This window comes from Pinus tabuliformis, chromosome 1_2, assembly GCF_031772625.1.
Source record: "Pinus tabuliformis cultivar Carrire ecotype Pingquan chromosome 1_2, CPIR1, whole genome shotgun sequence".
Taxonomy (NCBI): Eukaryota; Viridiplantae; Streptophyta; class Pinopsida; order Pinales; family Pinaceae; genus Pinus; species Pinus tabuliformis.
In genome coordinates, this window is record NC_142298.1 from 980,632,890 (window position 1) to 980,650,500 (window position 17,611).

Here is a 17,611-nt window from a genome sequence, read left to right on the forward strand (position 1 = left end):
TGATGTCACGTGATACTTACATTAATGACGTAACATAAAGAGGCTATTAACACCCTTATAATAATGTTTTTGGTCAATATAACAGTTCCACATGTTAATAATGTAACATTGAGAAACTTCAAATGAAAATATAATTAGACTTGCATTTGATGTGGGGTAAACATTTTTTATGAGATTATCATTGATGAGAGTTTTTACATCACCTAACCATTTTTCATTCACAGAGGTATCAAAATCTCACAATAACGTATTAAACTCACTCACAAGAAAAATTTATGTAAGGACATCTTCCTTTATATAAAAATATACATTGCAACATGAATTCACTAATATTAAACCAAGCTTAAGAAATATTGTCAGTCTACCTTGGCTCTTGTTATTTATTTTATTTTGCTATTTTTTTCATATGTTTAATGAGGTCATCATGGAGCTCCTTTTCTTGGGTCTATTCATGTTGGTTTTATAGAAGATCTTGTTTTGTGATTATGAGGTCATTATGGAGCTTCTTTTCTTGGGTCTATTCATGTTGGTTTTATAGAAGATCTTGTTTTGTGATTATGATGTTATTTTGATTTTGCTTTGCTTTTCCTACAGAGTTTTAACTTTAGCTTTAGTTATGTTTTGTAAAGTTAAGACTTATTTTTGTAAGATTTATTATCAATAATATATTGTGCCTTGAGTCTATGAGTTTCAGTGTGTACAAAAAATAAAAATAAAAAACAAGTCTTTTTTTATCTTTTTTCTCTCAGCTCTGTTAAAACCTTTGTTATTAAAAGTTATTCTATTTGTTTGGGCATCTAAATAAATCATTCCAACTCTTTGAAAGATTCGTTATCAATAATATATTGTGCCTTGAGTCTACGAGCTTTAATGAGTCTATGAGCATGCTTCTTGCGAGCATGGTACATTTCCTCGAATTCAATGTGATATAGGAAGTACACTTAGTTTAGGTGGTCGTAAATGTAAGACTAACAAAGTTACGTTTCATTTTGTTTCATTTAGGTCGCCAAAATGTAGTACATGAAATGTTAGGAAATGTAGGTTATGTTTATAAACATAGATACGAGGCCAATTATGGTTGTATGTTCAAATTGCATTTTGAATAGATTGAATATCATTTTTTAATTAAAAAATATTTTTATTTAAAATTGTGGTTGGTTTCAAATTAGATTCAATTCAGTTTAAAAAATTAAAAAATTAATATTATAATAATTTATACCTGGATAATGTCAGGATGAGTAGAATCTTTACACAATGGTTTTAAAATAGGATTTGTCTATAATGCGACTTTTTGGAGATTCTGCTGACGGAATCCGGCGGAAGAAATTGAGGTTAAATCTTGATTTATTGCAGTTAAAATGGTTTTTTAACTGCATATTTGGATTCAGCACCCTCGAAAACCCCTCGGATGCTTTCATTGTGCAGAAACTAGCTATCAAACTTGCGATTCCAATAAATTCCTGCCGGATTTCGACCGGAAAAACCCGCCTGAAAGGCTTTCAAAAAGTCGCGTTATAGACAACTGCTTTAAAATATAGACACCCTCCATTATATTACTTAAATTATTTATGTATTTGTTTAAACTCAAGTAAATTTTAAGATTTTTTAATTTAATATTAAGGTTATCTTAACTAGATTCAATTTAGTTAAATTTTTTAATTAAATAATTATCCCAATAACTTCTAAAAAACAATGTTAAGATAATCAATAATATAAAATCTTTATATATTAGATTTAAAATATAGCCACCTTATGTTAACATAATAATTTATATTTTAGTTAAAACTTGATGTTAAATACAATTTAAATGATAATTTTAGTTCACGATTATTTATGTCACATTGTTTATGTGAAGTTGTTTTTTTAATCAAACCATAGATTTGACTACAATAAGAAATTATTTATATTATATCATCCATAAGAAATTGTTATATTAATTAAACTAAAATTTCAACTACACTCAATTTTTTTATGTTACATTATTGATGGGATTCTTTACATTACATTATTGATTTTCTTTCATAAATGGTATCAAAATCTTAACCCCACATTAAATACTAAAGTCAAAAGTGTTAAATAAAATGCATACATTTACGTTGGCCGTATTTATGTTTAATTTAGTTGGTCGTAAGTGTTACGTTTCGTTTCATATAGGTTTCCGAAATGTACTTGTTGGGAACATCCCAACTTGGCCTAGATTTTGATGAAGACTCCACATTTTGAGGAGTGGAGTGCAACATGGACCGCACAGTGAAGCACCAATGTGGACAACCCAGTAGATATACCGCACAGTATATGGACTTCGGAGTGGGTTGAAGCCCCTCCCTTTTTTATAAGAATGTAATTTTGTAAATGATGAATGGATTTGGACCATCGTAGCTTGTATTAGGGGATTCCATAGTAAATGGACCATGGTATTATGATGTTATATCCCTCGATGTAATAGTATATATAGGGATGAATAATAAAGAAGGAGATAGTCTTGAAGAATCACATAATGCATTGAATGATTATATCTTTGTGAATTGTGGTTTGGAAAAGAAGGCAAGGTTCTGCAACTGAGTGCGTAGAGGCCCAAATTCGTAGTTGAGTGCGTGAAATTCACGCAGTTGAGTACGCAGGATAAGAACTGTTTGTTGTACAAATTATTTATCATAAGCAACAGTTCTTGTGGATGTAGTCCCACATTGGGATGAACCACGGTAAAATTTGTGTCTTCATGTGTTTATTCACTTATTATCTATTGTAGCATAGCAGTTGCACTTCATTTTGGTACAATAAAGTTTTATGGATGTATATGATATGTTTTAAGTGATGAATGTAATGTGGCGAAGTAATATATGAATGTGAAGTAATTTATGTATGTTAAGGATAAAAGAACATAAAAATACCACATCACATCATCCCTCAAGGCTGCAGAAACCTGGTTCTGCATCCTCCCTTAGTCACTTTAGGTGAGACTATGATCTGCTTGCAGGTCGTTGCTGAGAGGGCTAGTGATTGAGGGTTTTGTTGGCGTGCAACAAAGATCGAACCTGGGTCAGCCCAACCTAAGCCAAAAAATGGTTCTATTGCTGGGACCAGGATCTATTTGAGGGATATGTTTATGTGGCATCCGTCGAAGAAATAAATTCAAGTTTGTGTAGAACAAAATGAAAGAGAATTTATAGAGCAAGAGAATAGAATCCCTTGTCTATCATCTGAAAGGTGGTTGGAAAAGTATATTTTTGAAGATCAATATGAAATATTCTTCAATTCATTTCATATTGAGCTCTACGAGTGGATATCAAGGTTGACCAAGAGAAAATATTGTTTTAAAGGAGACGAACCTAAGGAGTGGACCCCTGAATTGATACAACGACTCAAGAACACCGATAATAGGATCTCAAGAGCTCTTGATTTCTGGATTGATAACATCTTGGGAGGATTCATCACTGAGTTCACGGTAGACTCGAATGTGTCCTACAACGAAGCATAACGAATTTGTTTCAAAGGAACGCGAGGTAAGTACTTGAGATCTCTGAAACTCTAGATTAAGATGATTTTGTGCGAAAAGGAAATTTTACGAATGGAGACATATTATTAGATTACTTATGTTTTTGAGAAGATACGAAGAAGAGATTGGAACAACGCGAATTGGAAAAAGATATAGAATAGACACTAGAAAGAGATCTCATGGCCAAGATCCGAATGCTTTTATAGAAACTGACTATAGCCCTCTTTTAAGTGAGTCTGAAAGTAAAGAAAACCTCCCTGAGAACCCTGAAGTAACTCCGTAGTATTCACCCTTCCAGTCTAAAAGCTCGTCGAAGCCAGAAACAAGTAATAATCAGGGTTCTTTTGGTTTTCTCCACCCCCACCCCCCCAACGAATCCCCCTCCCCCTCCCCCTCCAAGAAGAAATATGGCTGATGATATTAAGCTACCTATTTTTTAAGGGACTGGATTAGAGGACCCAGAGAAATTTTGGTTTTTATGTGAAGCAGTATGGATAGCAAAGCAGGTCCATGATGAAAATATAAAGAAAGAACAACTTGTTACAACATTTCGAGATAGATCATTGATGTGGTGCATGAAGTATTCGAGTAATAAAATCAGATCATTCGCATACATTAAAACAATGCTGGTAAAATAATTTAAGAAGCCGAAGTCTGAGTCGCATTGCATCACAAAGTTAAAAGGAATCAAACAAAGGCCTATTGAGTCTGTTTAGGAATTCGATCAAAGATTTAAAGTATTATTGGATCAGGTGAGCTTCGACATAGCTCCGCGAAAACATAAAGAATGGTTCATAGTTGCGTTGCTTCCACATATAAGATTTCCTTTGACTCAACAGAAGATAGAAACTCAAGTTGAAGATTTAGAACTTGCGATTAAATTAGAAGCTTTGCCTATAGGGGATACCGATGTAGGTATGTAGCAGAACCAGAGTCCACTGGAAAATTTGACTCTGTAGTTACAAGATATGAAGAAAAGTAAGGAAGTTAGAGAAGAAGTGTGGTGTACAAAGTGTAAATCAGAAGGCCATTATAAAGAACAATTCCCTCTTTCCAGAAACTACATGGCTAGTGGAGCACTGATCCAAGGTCAGGGTGTGAAGAAGGACCTTTCCAAGACCTTTTAATTTCGTGATGTGTTAAAATTGCATTTTAAAAGAACATTAACAAATACAGCTACAGACTGTAAAGAAGAGGAACATATCAATCATTAGCACATGAAAACAAAAGTCGTTGATAATGAAGTTTGTCCAGGAGGGACTACGTCTCCAGGCCCCGTGTCAAGGTGGTGTAGGCCGTTGCGTTATGTGTTGTCAATGAAGATGATGTACACGGAGATGATTTCTTGATCATACAAGGAAGAATGCCCTCATGCAAGCGTGGCTCTAAGAGATGTTCCACAGCTATAACTCTCAATCAAAAGACTCCTATCAGTATGACACAAAAACAAGCATGGTGCACATCCCGTCAACATGGCACAAAAGGGATGTCAAAGAAAAACACATGCATGATGACAACAAGAGTATCCCAACAACATACAACAAGGGATCTCAAAACATAACATGAAGAGTTATGACAGAAAGTACATCACATAGAAAGATTCTACATCAAATCAGCAAGGAATCATGACAACATGTAATAAAGAAGATCCTGCATCAATATCAATCAAGGATCCATGTAGCATAATGTAAAAGAAGAAGTACATGAAAAATAATCATATACCTCACACCACGGGCTATCTGAATCAGACTGTCAAACTGCTGAAGCTACTTGAACCATTGCTCTCAAGGCAACAATCCTCATGAAGATGGTTGCTTGCATAGGAAAATGGACATCTGACACATAGTTGTTCAATAAATGGTTGAAGCTTGTTGAATATCGAATTCACAGCATCGATTGCAAGAAGAATCGATCCAAAAGAAGAAGAATTGATCACAAGAAGAATAAATCAAAGAAGCATTGATTAAAGGAATCGATCATAAGAATAACTGCTCTCGGCTCTCGGCTCTGTAGCTTGCTGGCTATCTGTCTCTATCACTGCAGCTCTGCGATCTACCTAAAGTTCAAGCTTTGTGGCTCTACACATCTCAAGCGCAACTCCGGCTTCAAGTTTCCCTGCATAATTCACAACACAGTCTGGCTATCTCTGCATAGCCTCATTCTGCGACTATTCATCGGGCACAGCCTCCTTATGGCTCTCTAGCACTCTCTTGGGGCTCTCTAGCACAAGCTCTCTAGTTCTCTGTCACGCAGTCTCTCAGGTTCTATGTTTACTGCCCTCACCCTCTATTACGCAGCCTTTCGCCACTCTCAGCTCTCTACACCATGCTCTCGGCACTTTAGCACAGGTTTTGGGCTCTCGGGCACTCTCTGGCATGCAGGCTTTCTCTGTCTCCGACCCCCTCGGCTCTCTGTCACCCATCATGTTTTATAACACGTTTGGGACAAAAGCGCTCCAAAATCGGAGGCCTGTTGCTTAATAATAGAAGCCGTTTGTATAGAACAGTCGGTAGGCGCAACAACCTTAAGAAAATAGTATTTTTATCGTTTTACAGCGATAAAACAAAAACCCAAAAAACACTGAGAAACATTGAAAAATCCTAAAGTTCAGATTTCAAATTTTATAAAATCAGACTTATAATGCCCATCGGGTCCGCGCCTAATCGCTTCAGCCCGGGGTCCTTCCTTTGGCATCTGCCGATGCCGATCCTCGATCGTTGATATCGGTGATCGCTAACTGCAATCATTGATATCTATGGGTCCCAGTGTTCAGCCTTTGGGTTTCGCCGATGCCGACATTGCCGATTTACTAGCACTGATATCACTGATTTGACCGCTAATCACAATCTTAACTCTTCCACATCACCGATATCGCAACTAGCATGCCTCGATCTCGATTAATCAGAGATCACTAATCGGGGGTTCCAAAGGCCTGCCTTAAGTCTGCCCTTGGCATGATTCCCGATGTGATTTGCCTTATAAAGTCTTAAAGCCATTTTCATGTAAAAAACCCCCCTTTTCAAAGGAACTTAAGGCAAACACTTTTCACAATAACTTCTTCATCCAAACTCGGATTGACAAACCGTTCACACCTCAATGATCAGGAAGATGAGCTCTTCGAACTGTTCCTAGTTTAACATCATTTTGATCAATTTGATTTTTGAGCATTTCCATGCCATGGTGTCTGAATATCCACCTGGATCAATCCTCCCCACTAAGGAGCTTTTGGTCCTCCAAAAGCATAAAAAGTAATCTACATCTTTCTCTGTACCTTGTCTGCATAACAAATGTCTTGAAAAGGTCTCACTTCCACCTCCTACACCTTTGTTCTTTGTAGCCTTAAGCGACGAACCGACACTTGCTACTTCTGCAACCTGTTTGCAAATTACATGCTCTGAATGACATGACCAAACTAAAGACCCAAACGTCCCATACTTGCCACGAGTTTATAACTCATACTCGGTGGTTAAGTTTACAATAAGATGGATGTAATACTCCAGATATGACAACAAGTCCAACCTATCATGGTTGCTTCAAAAAGTGATGGAAAACACCTCACCACTGCAGCACATGATTTACATGCATAAGGCCAAACACTATTGTTCCAACAAGTGATGGAAACATAACATCACTTTCAAAGTTTAACATGCAACTCAAAACATGACCAGACATCATTGTTGCTGACTACGTGATGGAAACACATCATCACGTTTACATTTTAAAATGCAACAAGTGATTTACAAAAGAATGACCATGAAATGACAACATGTCTAGAAACCATTTCTCACTTATCTTTGTGAATGGGTCACCTCCTTGAGGTGGTTTTGCTTGTCGAACAACTGCTTTACCTAGTTCACACACTGACGCTTTGTCTTTAAGGCGCTGCTCTCGATGGAGCTTCCAGCAAGTGGCTCTCTAATGGCCATTTCTGTCGCAATGGCTGCAGTAGGTTTGCTTCCTCCATATCTGCTTAACCTATTTCTTTTCATGCTGTCGAGAGGTCCTTTCAGGCTTCATGAGTGCTGCCATTCTTTTCCAACACTTGGAAAAGGTATGGTTAGGTAAACCAGAAAAGATACATGTTTTTCGATGCCTTGATCTTCATTCATTATTAACAACATGATTATAATCAAAATGAAAATTCGAAGATCGAAAGTTATTATACCTTCCTTTGTTGTTTTTGATGTCAGTATGGCGATGAGAGCTTGCCTCAACTCTCCCTGCAATGGAAACTGCCATAGGATGATGGGGATGTTTTCCCATCATTCTCTTTCCTCGACGAAGTCTCGGACAAATTCGACACCTTTGAACACTCTCCTCTGGTGTATCTCGAGCCTGCAAATCGATGTTCATGCACATCCTCCAAAGGTTGGGTCATGCCTTGGTTGTCAGCACCAAGCTCTTTCTCCTCGTGCCTTGTCTTTGTAAGGAGCCTCATATTTGTCCCTGTAATCGGGATCTCCAAATCTCCAACAGACATCATACTATCAGAAGATGAAATCGAAAGGAAATCAACATGTTTTACCTTCTCTTTCGATTTCGATAGAACTAATGTGGGCTACTCATCATCCGTTGTTGGTGGTTCGCTAACTCTCTCAGCGCATTCCCCAACTTCTTTCCTGACATACCCAAGTCCTGCCTGATAGGGTAATTCCTCTACTTGGATGGGGTTGACAATGCCTTGGCCATTAACACCCAAGCCTTTTCCTTCATACCCCATTCTATTCAACAGTTTGAAGCCAATTCCTATGGTATGTTTTTCAAACACAGCGAAATCATCATCAGGAAACATACATGAAGATGGCGAACTACTTTTTACCTCACATGGGACTCGTCGCAGCTTTTACAAGGCCTCGTCCTTTGCTTGCAACTGTAGTAGCAAACTTTGTCTCTCCTCGTTCTCTTAGTTTAAGTGCATCCTCAATTCATCATTCTCTGTTTGAAGATTATGTTTTTTTTGCTTCAGTTCTTCCATGGCCTCTTCTGTGGCTTTCAACTAAAGCTGTAAGTGCTCCTTTTCCTCTGTTTCTTTCTGTAGAGTTTCATACACAATTTCCACTTTCTTGGAAATGTTAAGCATGGTATCGTACATGGCTCTTTCATCCTCTGTCATTGCACGTTTTTTATAGACATATTTGGGCACTGCAACCCCAATCACATATGTCCATAAACCAAGGGCTTCTAAACCCCTAAAAGTGTTGTTTCATACCCTAAAGGAACAAGGTCAGCTGATTACATCATCTCCCAGAAGTTCTCCCTGAAAAAATACTCAGAACTGGTCAAAACTGGACCATACAAACTGCTCAGTGCTAAGGGTGCGATGCATCTCACCTGCCACATTCAAAAAGTGAGATGCATACTGAAAAGCCCTTATGTAGGGTGTGATGAGTGAGAGCAGACAAATGGCAGAGGCAGTTGTCTTGGTGGAAACCCAGAGAATCTTCTAGACACTACCCATTTGACACTTGCCTCTCTAAATTCGCCCAGGGATGAGTAAGAGATCATGAAATCTCCAAGTGGAACCAAGAACTATCAGAGAGAGGACACTAATCAAAATCTCAGAAGCTGACTCACCCACCTACAAATATCTATATATGGATCCCTCATCCTAGAGATCTAGAGGCTGGAATTTTGTGTTTTGTAAGGAAGTGTTGTTGGTTTCTCTGTGCAACATTGTATTGTTGGGTGATCTAAGCTTTTCATGAGGTGAAGAGGGCTTTCATGCTGGGAGGATGGCACTGGATCAGATAGCTTGGTTGTAATCCTCTCTTCTACTACTTCTATCAATAAATCTATTTGAGTTTTCCTCCATATTCCTGTATATCTTTGAATCTTGTATTGATATATGCATTTATATGGTTAATATACATCTAATCCTATGTTGTTTATGGTTATAGATCTCTATGCTTTGATGGTATTATGCTGCTTTGACTCTACAGGTGTTCTTTGAAGCGGGACAAGTAAATAAGGAGTGGCGGAGCTCTGTCAAAGGAGGGAGGAAACAAGCAAGGAACCAAGCGAAAGACTGAGGTTGGTACTCTCTTCTTCTCTCTCATCTATCTCTCATAAAGGAAAACACAAGTAACTTTAGTTTGTTTGTTTCTAAGATAGCTACCCGTCTTAGTGGTACTAGCAGCTCTAAATGGACACTAGTTTTCCCGATAACAACGTTCCATTGTTCACGCTGCAACTCACATCAACGTTAAGACATGCTCTGATACCACTTGATCCAAGGTCCAGGTGTGAAGAAGGACCTTTCCAAGACATTTTACTTTCGTGATGTGTTAAAATTGCATTTTAAAAGAACATTAACAAATACAGCTACAAACTGTAAATAAGAGGAACATATCAATCATCGGCACATGAAAACAAAAGTCGTTGATCATGGATTTCGTCAAGGAGGGACTACGTCTCCGGGCCCTGTGTCAAGGTGGTGTAGGCCACTGCATTATGTGTTGTCAATAAAGATGATGTACACAAAGATGATGTCTCGATCATACAAGGAAGAATGCCCTCACGCAGGAGTGGCTCTAAGAGATGTTCCACGGCTAGAACTCTCAATCAAAAGACTCCTATCAGTATGACACAAAAACAAGCATGGTGCACATCCCGCTAACATGGCGCAAAAGGGATGTCAAAGAAAAACTCATGCATGACAACAACAAGAGTATCCCAATAACATACAACAAGGGATATCAAAACATAACATGAAGAGTTATGACAGAAAGTACATCACATATAAATATTTCGCATCAGATCAGCAAGGAATCATGACAACATGTAATAAAGAAGATCATGCATCAATATCAATCAAGGATCCATGCAGCATAATGTAAAAAAAGAAGTACATGAACAATAATCATATACCTCACACCACGGGCCATCTGAATCAGACTGTCAAAGTGCTGAAGCTGCTCGAACCATTGCTCTCAAGGCATCGATCCTCATGAAGATGGCTGCTTGCACAAGAAAATGGACATCTGACACATAGTTGTTCAATAAATGGCTGAAGCTTACTGAATATCGAATTCATAGCATTGATTGCAAGAAGAATCGATCCAAAAGAAGAAGAATCAATCACAAGAAGAATCAATCAAAGAAGCATTGATTAAAGGAATCGATCATAAGAAGAACTGCTCTAGACTCTCGGCTCTGTAGCTTGCTGGCTATTTGGCTCTGTCACTGCAACTCTGCGATCTGCCTGAAGTTCAAACTCTATGGCTCTACACATCTCAAGCGCAACTCCGGCTTCAGGTTTCCCTGTATAATTCACAGCACAGTTTTGTTATCTTTGCACAGCCTCATTCTATGACTATTCATCGGGCGCAGCCTCCTTATGGCTCTCTAGCACTTCAGGCTCTTGGGGCTCTCTAGCACAAGCTCTTTGGTCCTCTATCACACAGTCTCTCAGGTTCTCTATTTCACTGCCCTCACCCTCTATTATGTAGCCTTTCGCCTCTCTCAGCTCTTTGCACCATTCTCTCAGCACTTTAGCACAAGTTTCGGGCTCTCGGGCACTCTCTGGCATGCAGGCTTTCTCTGTCTCCAACCCCCTCAGCTCTCTATCACCCATTGTGTTTTATAACACGTTTGGGACAAGAGCACTTCAAAATCGGAGGCCTATTGCTTAATAATAGAAGTCGTTTGTGTAGAACAGTCGGCATGTGCAACAATCTTAAGAAAATAGTATTTTTATCATTTTACAGCGATAAAACAAAAACCCAAAAAACACTGAGAAACATTGAAAAATATGAAAGATAATGCCCATCGGGTCCGCACCTAATCGCTTACTTCGACATCCGCTGACGCTAATCGTCAATCGTCGATATCAGTGATCGCTAATCGCAGTTGCTGATATCTAGGGGTCCTGGTCTTCAGCCTTTGGGTTTCACCGATGCCGACATCAGCGATTTACCGGCACCGATATCACCTATTTTACCGCTGATCTCAATCTTAACTCTCCTACATCGCCGATATCACAACTAGCATGCCCCGATCTCGATTAATCGGAGATCGTTGATCGGGGGTTCCAAAGGCCCGCCTTAAGTCTGCCCTTGGCATGATTCTCGTTGCGATTTGCCTTATAAAGGCTTAAAGCCATTTTTATGAAAAAAGACCCCTTTTTCAAAGGAACTTAAGGCAAACACTTTTCGTGATAACTTCGTCATCCGGACTCGGATTGATGAACCATTCACACCTCCACGATCAGGAAGATGAGCTCTTCGATTTGGTCCTAGTTCGACATCATTCTGATCACTTTGCATTTTGAGCATTTCCATGCCATGGTGTCTGAAGATCCACATGGATCAAGTACTGAACCCTTTGATTGCGAAATCCAGCCTATGGTATGATATATGTAAAACTAGAGGCGACCATCGATCAAAGGATTATAATTTATTGCAAAAATATGTGCAGACTCCGAGGAACCTATATTGCAAGTTCTGTAAATCAATAGGACATGATGAGAACCATTTTCGAGCTTATGAACTAATGATGGAGTGCAGTACTCACACTTATAGGATGAAAGTGGAAGAACATGGACACGAAGACAATGGATAGCGCAATGGTCGAGGTGGTTATCAAGGAAGAGGTCGAGGTGGTGGAGCTAGTTGAGGAAGAGGACATATTATTTTCTACAACTGCGGCCAGCCAAGACACTTCACGAGAGACTATCAGAATCCCACTACGACATGTAAGTATTGTAAATCCTTTGATCATGTAATTGAAGAGTGTTCGGTACTTATGGTAAAAATGCAAGAAAAGAGAAACAAGTAGCCGAAAAAAAAAATCCAAATTATGACTGCCAAAAGAAGAACCGATGATCCCCAAATCAATATTATTACTAGAAGTGGAATTGCGACTAGTGATGACAAGGTAAATGAGAAGAAGGAATCTAAGACTGTTGGGTTAGAAAGACTACTAAAAAATCTTTTGTCTTTGATATTCAGAAGGAAAAAAGAAGTGTTTATAGAAGATAAGTGAAGCTTTATGGATGTTGGAGCCTCAATATCTAGTGCACACCCAAAACATAACAATAATTGCAACATATCACTAGCTTTGACACAAGAACAAGCTTTGATACAAAATCAGGAGCCAGTGAGCCAAGAAGGTATTTTAAGGCCTTTTTTGTAAACTTGTATGAAGTTACTAAGAAATAAGAAGGTTGTAGAGGGACTTCAAGAATTGATAGATTCATGTGCATCTAAATAAATACTTCGAAGTGAGTTGCACGTAGTTAACAATCGACATCATCAGAAGAGGACAGGAAGAGAAATGAGGCTCAGTGAACAGATAGGAGAATACGAAATGGATCAAGTTATTTTAGATTTGGGATATGAGACTAATGTTGCCACGAAGAAGACATGGGAGTTAATGGGTAAGATGAAGCTTCAATAGTCACCTATTAAGCTGAGAATGGTGAATCAGCAGAGGGTCTTCCCCCTAAGAAGACTATCAGGTGTGACAGTAGACATTGAAGGAGTTCACACTACTGCTAACTTCGAATTCATAGAAATTGTGGATGACAGTAACCTCTATCTTGTATTTCTGGGAATTGATTGGGCATTTGATAACATGGCTGTAATTAATTTGAAAAAGAAGAAAATGATATTCGAAGGGAATGATATGAGGGTAATTGTTCCCTTGGATCCATCAGAAGGAGAAAGGTATACAAAACCAGTTAGAGAAGAGTATTGCGTAGCTGATATAGACAATATTTATCAATTGACAACAAAATAACAAGATTTTGTTAGCCCCATTGTCGAGGGCAAGCTAACTTGGGAACATGATAGTTCTTATGCATCAGACTTAGAAGAAGAATTGAAGAATTGGCATAATAGGTTACATGAAGTATCTAGAAGGTGTTATGCAAGAGTTACTAAATCAGTTTGTTGCATGACATCTGAGGTATGTAACTTACTTTCTTACGATGTCTTAGGCGATGTGAATGTTTTTCTTGATGATTATGAGGAATAGGTTCCAGAAATTCAAAGATTGTTAGCTTTGGACATAGCTATAAAAGCTACTCCTGCTAGATGGTGGGGTACACACAAGAAGAATATAGAAGATTGGAAGGAATGTCGAAGGTTGATGTGGATAATATTTTGTCAGATAAACACAGATATGAAATTGAAATATGATGGTGAAACTAATCCCAAGGAACATATCTGGTTATGTACTACAATGTGGAAGGAGATCCCACAACAAGAATGGGTACATGGGTTTATTCATACATTGGAGACAATTCCTGGTACCTGGAAACAGAGCTTTGACATGGTACTTTGAGCTGGGAATAAATGGTTGATGGGTTTATATTGACATTTAGCTTTGAATATGATTGTGCATATATAGATTCATCCCTTCAGACAGTTAAGAGGAAGATCTTTGAGAATTCATTACCAAGGACTTGGCAGCAACCTGATTGGGCTGCGCAAAGAGAACATGCGTTAGAATACTACAACCTTATTGCAGAAGAAGAAGAAGACCCTCGCAACATTGACATAACATAATCAGAAGGACACCACAAAGTTAATGGACCTAAGCTAGAGATACCAGATATAACAAAGCCAGTAAAAGAAAAGAAGGTGAATATAGGATCAAAAGAGGAACCAAAGTTTGCAACTATAGGAGATTATTGGGATGAATAAATAGTCAACAAGGTTATATAATTGCTTCATGAATATCGGGAGTTGTTTCCTAATAAGATTTCAGAAATAAAGGGTATAGTAGGAGATTTAGGAGATATGAAGGCACCTCTTAAGCCTAATGCGAAACCAGTCAAGAAAATACCTTATAGGTTGAATCCAAAGTATAAGGAGAAAATAAAATTTGATTTGTATAAGATGATAGCAATAGGAGTCATTGAACCTATGGAAGAGTCAGAGTGGGTAAGTCCTATGGTAGTACAAGAAAAGAAAAGTCAATGATAAATTGATCATCCAATAGCTTTTTCAAGTAGGAAACTATTTAAAGAAGAGAAGAATTACACAACTACAGAAAGGGAAGGATTGGCAATGGTGTATGCGTTGCAAAATTTTAGAAATTATCTGTTGGCGTCACATTTGAAGATGTTTATAGATCATTTTGCACTAAAATATTTAGTTAACAAGCCCATTTTAGGAGGGAAATTTTGAAGATGGTTATTATTGTTCCAAGAATATGATTTTGAAGTTATTGTTAAACTAGGAAGATTGAATGTGGAACCTGATCAATTGTCAAGATTGGAAACAAGTGAAGAACCAACCAGTATAGAAGATAATCTCCCTGATTTTACAAAATGGTCAGAAATTATTCAGTTTTTGAACACAGGAATGACTCCTTCAGAATATACTATGAAGAAGAAGAAAGGATTAGTGGTTAAGGCAGTTTATTTTTAATTGATAGCAGGACACTTATACAAGATGAGACCAGATGAGATACTGTGAAGGTATGTTCCCTGAACATGAAAGGATAATCATTCTAACAGAGGCTCATGAGGGCATAGCTGGTGGACATTATGCAGGGAAAGATATTGTGCAAAAGGTTTTAAGAGCAATATTGTGGTGGCTTACACTACACAAAGATGCAAAGGAGTATTTCCAATCTTCTGATGTGTGTCAAAAAATAGGAAAACCCTCAAGAAGAGATGAGATGCCACTGGTATCACAGGTTACATTGCAGACTTTTGACAAATGGGCTATTGATTTTGTTGGACACATCAATCCACCGGGAAAGAAGACGGGTGTGAGGTACATAATTACTACAAATGATTATTTAACAAGGTGGGTCGAAGCACAACCAGTTAAGGAATACAACGTAGAGACTTATTCAAAGTTTATTTTGTTAATATATACTATCCAGATTTGGATCTCCAAATATTTTAATGAGTGACCAAGGTTCACACTTCCTGAACAAGACTATTGAAACATTGACTGAGGAATTTCACGTTTATCACCAAAAGAGTACTCCTTATCACCCTTAGGCCAATGGAACTGTGGAAGCATTCAATAAGATTTTGGAAAATGCGAGATGATTGGGACCTTAGGATTCCAACAGTATTATTGGCTTATAGCACTACATGCAAGAAGTTGACAGGTCAAACACCTTTCAGGTTGGTTTATGGGCAAGAAGTTGTGATGCCCATGGAATACATTGTTCCTAGCCTAAGGATTGCAACTTTTACAAATATGGTAGACTATGACATAATGGAGGAAAGAATGTCACAGTTGATTTCTTTCGAAGAAGACAGATTTATAGTAGGATTCCATCAACAAGTACAAAAAGCAAGAGAAAAGGCCTAGCATGATAGGCATATTAAAGAAAAGAAGTTCCAGGTAGGAGACCTTGTTCTCCTCTCTGAAAATAAATTTCTAAAGTTCCGAGGAAAATTAAAAATGAACTGGTTGGGCCCATATGTTATCGAGTATATTATTGATGGAGGCATAGTTCAGCTAGCGAAGTTAAATGGAGAATTTATTCAGGGAAAAGTAAATGGAAGTAGGTTGAAGCTATGCAGGGATAGACGTGCCCATACATCTTCGCTCTAAGGAAGAAAGGAGAAATTCTTAGTGCCACCTGCTGTTGAAAGTGAGCACTAGACTATAAACTACATTGCACAGAGAGCTTCGATGTAGAAATTACTTTGCTACAGTCTGGAGTTTGTCGAAGTGTGTAGGAGCCATGACATAAGATGGGAGGTGCAAGATTATGTGGAATGTGTTGAAGTTTGCTGGAAAAGCAGAAATATGACCGTTAAAAAGGGGAAAAATATGTAGAGAAATGCATTTATGGGGACAAATTGGAAAAATCTAAGGATAGATATGCAATTAATGAGCAAATATGAATGCAATCTGGAAAAAATCAAATCTAATGATGGGGTTCAAATTCAGAATTCTTATAAATAGCCACTGCCCATTGAGATTAAGAACTTTGTTGAATTGAGAGCTCGAGTGTTGATAGTGTGAAGAGATTCCAGAGTTTTCACTGTGTATGTCGTCTAAGCTCTCTTGGGGGGAATTTGTGAGGAATTTTCGAAAGCAAGGACTATTCAAAATCATGGAATCCACTCGTATGCCCGTAGGATCAGCCGAGATGCCCGCAGTAGCACAACCCCAAGTAACACCAACCGTAGCACCATATCTACAGAAACAGAGGAAATCCCCCAGAAAGAAGTCATCTAAGGAAGTGAGAAGCAAGAAGAAACAAGAAAAGAAACCCACCAAACCTCAGCAAAAGCCTGAGCCAGTTATTGATCCACCAGTAGAAGATCCAATTCGAGAGTCCAAAGCATCCCTTCCAGATCGAGATACAGAGCCAGTTTACCGAGGCGAACCATCACCAGTAGCAGGTGTAGTTGTTTCACTAGATCCAAAGCTAACATACCAGTTGCCTGCCCAGTTCGGGAGCCAGCCAATTGGACTCAAATCCATTTTTCTGGCATGCATATATACGGGCCACCCATAGCAGTTTGAGTTCCCGTTATTGGTCCACCTCCATCAGAGGAGCAAGTAGAGGCAAGCGCAGATGACCCTGATCCCGTTTCACCGGTGGATTAATCATTGGTAGATTGGAAACTCTAAATGTGCAAAAACCCTCCACACGAAAAGACAATGACGAAGAAGTGGAGGAAATATAGGCGGAGGAAGGTGGTGCAAAATTTGTATCACTGCTACCAACATACAGCCTGCCGAGGAAGCTAAATGCCAAACCTATCAAGGAGTCAAAAGATGTGAAGTATGGCACATTTACACCTTTGTTTCTGGAAGCAGTACCCTTACAAGGAGAAGTTTTAGGCAAGATTTCGCAGCTCAATTTCACGGATTATGATTTTAATGAACGAAAGAAGTACCCTCAATTTGCACCAGAGAATTACCTAAGGAAAGTACATTACCCAGATAGCAGAGTGAGAAGATTAGAGCTACAACAATGGGCGAATGGGTTGGCACTGTCCGAACTGCTTAATATGTTAAATGTATCGCACTTCAGTAGAAGTGCGGGGAGAATAGCCTGTGTGAGGCATCTTCTCATGCTAGTACATGATGGACATCTATGGATGGGGGATACAATCCCTATAGATCGAATGCTGATATGGAGGATCACCATATTGTTATACCAGGGACGGAACCCTACAGAGGAATT